General features: G+C 58.9%; 1 non-coding gene across 1 annotated transcript; it reads left to right on the top strand.

Annotated features, from left to right (window-relative positions):
• The first annotated feature begins 4,771 nt into the window (after positions 1-4,771).
• On the top strand, positions 4,772-6,586 carry LOC149324658 (small subunit ribosomal RNA). Its single transcript, XR_016286730.1, has one exon. It is a non-coding gene; the product is annotated as a small subunit ribosomal RNA (ribosomal RNA).

Raw genomic sequence — 6,586 nt, 5'->3', positions numbered from 1 at the left:
AACTGGCGGAGCGCGACGAAATTTACGCCACGGTTCGGCCGCGCCGGCGCGCATCTTGTGCAGTTATCGCGGACTCGCTGCTTGCACTGTAGCCGGAGCAGCAGGTGATTGACCAGGCTCGCAAGGGGCCGCCTTTTCTAATCTTCGCGGCCGTTCCCGTGGGCGAATCCGCTCCATTTTTAGATCCGCGTGTGGGGCTGAGAAAGGCGAACATTTTGAGGCCTTTCCCGTCCCTTTCGCGCAACGCAAGTGAGAGTTACGCTCGTTTGAAGCTCGCCTAGGCAGACGCGGTCCCGCCTAGGCAGACGCGGTTGCCTCCCCGGCGGACGCGGTAAATGGTCTTCGAGTTTTTAAAGGCACTTTGAACTGGCGGAGCGCGACCAAATTTACGCCACGGTTCGGCCGCGCCGGCGCGCATCTTGTGCTGTCATCGCGGACTCGCTGCTTGCACTGTAGCCGGAGCAGCGGGTGATTGACCAGGCTCGCAAGGGGCCGCCTTTTCTAATCTTCGCGGCCGCTGCCGTGGGCGAATCCGCTCCATTTTTAGTTCCGCGCGTTGGGCTGAGAAAGGCGAACATTTTGAGACCTTTCTCGTCCCTTTCGCGCAACGCAAGTGAGAGTTACGCTCGTTTGAAGCTCGCCTAGGCAGACGCGGTCCCGCCTAGGCAGACGCGGTTGCCTCCCCGGCGGACGCGGTAAACGGTCTTCGAATTTTTAAAGGCACTTTGAACTGGCGGAGCGCGACGAAATTTACGCCACGGTTCGGCCGCGCCGGCGCGCATCTTGTGCAGTCATCGCCGACTCGCTGCTTCCACTGCAGCCGGAGCAGCGGGCGATTGACCAGGCTCGCAAGGGGCCGCCTTTTCTAATCTTCGCGGCTGTTCCCGTGGGCGCAGCCGCTCAATTTTTAGTTCCGCGTGTTGGGCTGAGAGAGGCGAATATTTTGAGACCTTTCCCGTCCCTTTCGCGCAACGCAAGTGAGAGTTACGCTCGTTTGAAGCTCGCCTAGGCAGACGCGGTCCCGCCTAGGCAGACGCGGTTGCCTCCCCGGCGGACGCGGTAAACGGTCTTCGAGTTTTTAAAGGCACTTTGAACTGGCGGAGCGCGACCAAATTTACGCCACGGTTCGGCCGCGCCGGCGCGCATCTTGTGCAGTCATCGCCGACCCGCTGCTTGCACTGTAGCCGGAGCAGCGGGCGATTGAGCAGTCTCGCAAGGGGCCGCCTTTTCTAATCTTCGCGGCCGTTCCCGTGGGCGAATCCGCTCCATTTTTAGATCCGCGTGTGGGGCTGAGAAAGGCGAACATTTTGAGACCTTTCCCGTCCCTTTCGCCCAACGCAAGTGAGAGTTACGCTCGTTTGAAGCTCGCCTAGGCAGACGCGGTTGCCTCCCCGGCGGACGCGGTAAATGGTCTTCGAGTTTTTAAAGGCACTTTGAACTGGCGGAGCGCGACCAAATTTACGCCACGGTTCGGCCGCGCCGGCGCGCATCTTGTGCTGTCATCGCGGACTCGCTGCTTGCACTGTAGCCGGAGCAGCGGGCGATTGACCAGTATCGCAAGGGGCCGCCTTTTCTAATCTTCGCGGCCGTTCCCGTGGGCGAATCCGCTCCATTTTTAGTTCCGCGCGTTGGGCTGAGAAAGGCGAACATTTTGAGACCTTTCCCGTCCGTTTCGCGCAACGCAAGTGAGAGTTACGCTCGTTTGAAGCTCGCCTAGGCAGACGCGGTCCCGCCTAGGCAGACGCGGTTGCCTCCCCGGCGGACGCGGTAAACGGTCTTCGAATTTTTAAAGGCACTTTGAACTGGCGGAGCGCGACGAAATTTACGCCACGGTTCGGCCGCGCCGGCGCGCATCTTGTGCAGTCATCGCCGACCCGCTGCGTCCACTGCAGCCGGAGCAGCGGGCGATTGACCAGTATCGCAAGGGGCCGCCTTTTCGAATTCTCGCGGCCGTTGCCTTGAGCGCAGCCGCTCAATTTCTAGTTGCGCGCGTTGGGCTGAGAAAGGCGAACATTTTGAGACCTTTCCCGTCCGTTTCGCGCAACGCAAGTGAGAGTTGCGCTCGTTTGAAGCTCGCCTAGGCAGACGCGGTCCCGCCTAGGCAGACGCGGTAAATTGTCTTCGAATTTTTAAAGGCACTTTGAACTGGCGGAGCGCGACGAAATTTACGCCACGGTTCGGCCGCGCCGGCGCGCATCTTGTGCAGTTATCGCGGACTCGCTGCTTGCACTGTAGCCGGAGCAGCAGGTGATTGACCAGGCTCGCAAGGGGCCGCCTTTTCTAATCTTCGCGGCCGTTCCCGTGGACGAATCCGCTCCATTTTTAGATCCGCGTGTGGGGCTGAGAAAGGCGAGCATTTTGAGACCTTTCTCGTCCCTTTCGCGCAACGCAAGTGAGAGTTACGCTCGTTTGAAGCTCGCCTAGGCAGACGCGGTCCCGCCTAGGCAGACGCGGTTGCCTCCCCGGCGGACGCGGTAAACGGTTTTCGAATATTTAAAGGCACTTTCACCTGGCGGAACGAGACGAAATTTACGCCACGTGTCGGCCGCGCTGCCGCCCATCTTGTGCAGTCCTCCTCGACCCGCTGCTTCCACTGTAGCCGGAGCAGCGGGTGATTGACCAGGTTCGCAAGGGGCCGCCTTTTCGAATGTTCACGGCCGTTCCCGTGGGCGCAGCCGCTCAATTTTTAGTTCCGCGTGTGGGGCTGAGAAAGGCGAATATTTTGAGACCTTTCCCGTCCCTTTCGCGCAACGGAAGGCAGAGTTACGTTCGTTTGAAGCCCGCTCCGGTAGACGCGCTTATGACCCGCGGGGGTCTGGGTACTTATCGCTGCATATATAAGGGGGCATACCGCCTAGGCAGACGCGAAACAGTAAAGCGTCCGCTTTGTCAGCAAAGTCCGAAACGGACCTCTCGACGCCCGGGAGGTGAATTCGGGCTTTAGGCGGCCTCGGCAGATGTGATTTTCATGAGTTTGTGCATTATTTATGCGAGTTTTGCGGCGAACGCGCCTCGAGTACGGCGGCTCGCCCGACGGCTATGTCCACGAGTACGGCTCGTGCGGGGCGCCGCGGAAGCGCGGTTGTGCGATGCCGCAGCAAAGCGCGCACGATTTGAGTGGCTTTTGCGGCGAACGCTCCTCGAGTACGGCGGTTCGCCCGATGACAATGTCCACGAGTACGGCTCGTGCGGGGCGCCGCGGAAGTGCTTTTTTGCGATGCCGCAGCAAAGCGCGCTCGATTTGAGGGGCTCTTGCCGCCAACGCGCCTCGAGTACGGCGGTTGGCCCGATGACAATGTCCACGAGTACGGCTCGTGCGGGGCGCCGGGGAAGCGCTTTTGTGCGATGCCGCAGGAAAGCGCGCACGTTTTGAGCGGCTCTTGCGGCGAACGCGCCTCGAGTACGGCGGTTCGCCCGACGGCTATGTCCACGAGTACGGCTCGTGCGGGGCGCCGGGGCAGCGCTTTCGTGCGATGCCGCAGGAAAGCGTGCACGATTTGAGCGGCTCTTGCGGCGAACGCGCCTCGAGTACGGCGGTTCGCCCGATGACCATGTCCACGAGTACGGCTCGTGCGGGGCGCCGGGGCAGCGCTTTCGTGCGATGCCGCAGGAAAGCGCGCACGATTTGAGCGGCTCTTGCGGCGAACGCGCCTCGAGTACGGCGGTTCGCCCGATGACCATGTCCACGAGTACGGCTCGTGCGGGGCGCCGGGGCAGCGCTTTCGTGCGATGCCGCAGGAAAGCGCGCACGATTTGAGCGGCTCTTGCGGCGAACGCGCCTCGAGTACGGCGCTTCGCCCGACGGCTATGTCCACGAGTACGGCTCGTGCGGGGCGCCGGGGATGCGCTTTTGTGCGATGCCGCAGCAAAGCGCGCACGATTTGTGGGGGTCTTGCCGCCAACGCGCCTCGAGTACGGCGGTTCGCCCGATGACAATGTCCACGAGTACGGCTCGTGCGGGGCGCCGGGGCAGCGCTTTCGTGCGATGCCGCAGGAAAGCGCGCACGATTTGAGCGGCTCTTGCGGCGAACGCGCCTCGAGTACGGCGGTTCGCCCGACGGCTATGTCCACGAGTACGGCTCGTGCGGGGCGCCGCGGAAGCGCGGCGTTGTGATGCCGCGGCAAAGCGCGCACGATTTGTGCGGCCCTTGCGGCGAAAGTGGCACGAGTACGGCGATTTACTCACCCACGGAGGTCTGGGTACTTATCGCTGCTATTATATGGGGGTCCCAGTGGAGCAGTCGGCGGCGCGCGCCCGCGTGTGCGCGCCGTGACCGGGTCTGATATGCGGCCTCGTGCCCAGCGTGTCCCCGTCCCTCGGACCCCACGGCATTCGTCTGCAGCCTCATCCGCGTCTGCGATAGGGGCTGGTTGTCGGACGACGCTGTTTCCACGTTTTACGAGGTGTGTTCCGTGCTACCCGGACTCGATTCCGTGCGAGCGCGCCGAAGACGCGGGCGTGTCCCGTCGTCTGGCGGCTTGGCCGTCTCGGCTACGCAGCAAGCGCCGTCCAGTTGCCTAATGCTGCGGCCCTAGAGGCCGATGTGCGCACTGGTGGGCGCGTTACAAATGCTTTGCCTAAAGGCACACGTGCTCTCTTGCCGCGTGGCGATTGCCGTACCTACGGGTCGGATGCCGCAGCGAGCTCGAACGATGCACGGGCAGCGCAAGCTGCCGCGAAAAAGATGCGTCGCGCGCTGGGGGTTTATGGCGGCCCTATCGGCGGCGACGAGGCACCCTTCTGGGGCGAAAAGGGAATGCCTATGCATCATACCTGGTTGATCCTGCCAGTAATCATATGCTTGTCTCAAAGATTAAGCCATGCATGTCTAAGTACATGCCGAAATAAGGCGAAACCGCGAATGGCTCATTAAATCAGTTATGGTTCCTTAGATCGTTTCTTTCTACTTGGACAACTGTGGCAATTCTAGAGCTAATACATGCATTGAGCCTGAAGGCCTTTGGCTGACGGGCGCTTTTATTAGACCAAGACCCATCGGGCTCTGCCCGTACTCTGTGGTGACTCTGGATAACTTTGTGCTGATCGCATGGCCATGAGCCGGCGACGTTTCTTTCAAGTGTCTGCCTTATCAACTTTCGATGGTAGGTTACTTGCCTACCATGGTTGTTACGGGTAACGGAGAATCAGGGTTCGATTCCGGAGAGGGAGCCTGAGAAACGGCTACCACATCCAAGGAAGGCAGCAGGCGCGCAAATTACCCACTCCCGGCACGGGGAGGTAGTGACGAAAAATAACAATACGGGACTCTTTTGAGGCCCCGTAATTGAAATGAGTACACTCTAAATCCTTTAACGAGGATCAATTGGAGGGCAAGTCTGGTGCCAGCAGCCGCGGTAATTCCAGCTCCAATAGCGTATACTAAAGCTGCTGCGGTTAAAAAGCTCGTAGTTGGATCTCAGTTCCAGACGAGTAGTGCATCTACCCGATGCGACGGCTCGGACTGAACATCATGCCGGTCCTCTCTTGGTGCCCTTCATTGGTGCGTCTCGAGGTGGCCTGCGCTTTTACTTTGAAAAAATTAGAGTGCTCAACGCAGGCGAGTCGCCTGAATAAACTTGCATGGAATAATAGAACAAGACCCCGTTTCTGTTCTGTTGGTTTTTGGAATACGGGGTAATGATTAAGAGGGACAGACGGGGGCATTCGTATTGCGGCGCTAGAGGTGAAATTCTTGGACCGTCGCAAGACGAACTACTGCGAAAGCATTTGCCAAGAATGTTTTCTTTGATCAAGAACGAAAGTCAGAGGTTCGAAGGCGATCAGATACCGCCCTAGTTCTGACCATAAACGATGCCAACCAGCGATCCGCCTGAGTTACTCAAATGACTCGGCGGGCAGCTTCCGGGAAACCAAAGTATTTGGGTTCCGGGGGAAGTATGGTTGCAAAGCTGAAACTTAAAGGAATTGACGGAAGGGCACCACCAGGAGTGGAGCCTGCGGCTTAATTTGACTCAACACGGGAAAACTTACCCGGCCCGGACACTGGGAGGATTGACAGATTGAGAGCTCTTTCTTGATTCGGTGGATGGTGGTGCATGGCCGTTCTTAGTTGGTGGAGCGATTTGTCTGGTTAATTCCGATAACGAACGAGACTCTAGCCTATTAAATAGGTGCGGGGTTCCCAGCACCTTACAACCTTCTTAGAGGGACAAGCGGCTCCTAGCCGCACGAAACAGAGCAATAACAGGTCTGTGATGCCCTTAGATGTCCGGGGCCGCACGCGCGCTACACTGAAGGAAGCAGCGTGTCTTTATCCCTGTCTGAAAAGACTGGGTAACCCGTGGAACTTCTTTCGTGATTGGGATAGGGGCTTGCAATTGTTCCCCTTGAACGAGGAATTCCCAGTAAGCGCGAGTCATAAGCTCGCGTTGATTACGTCCCTGCCCTTTGTACACACCGCCCGTCGCTACTACCGATTGAATGATTTAGTGAGGTCTTCGGACCGATGTCCGGCGCGGCCTTTCGGTTGCGCCGGTCTGTTGGAAAGATGACCAAACTTGATCATTTAGAGGAAGTAAAAGTCGTAACAAGGTTTCCGTAGGTGAACCTGCGGAAGGATCATTA

Source organism: Amblyomma mixtum, unplaced genomic scaffold (assembly GCF_055824585.1).
Source record: "Amblyomma mixtum isolate Tamu unplaced genomic scaffold, ASM5582458v1 scaffold_21, whole genome shotgun sequence".
Taxonomy (NCBI): domain Eukaryota; kingdom Metazoa; phylum Arthropoda; class Arachnida; order Ixodida; family Ixodidae; genus Amblyomma; species Amblyomma mixtum.
The sequence above is the reverse complement of the archived record's forward strand: the minus strand, read 5'-3'. Positions and strand labels throughout refer to the sequence as shown.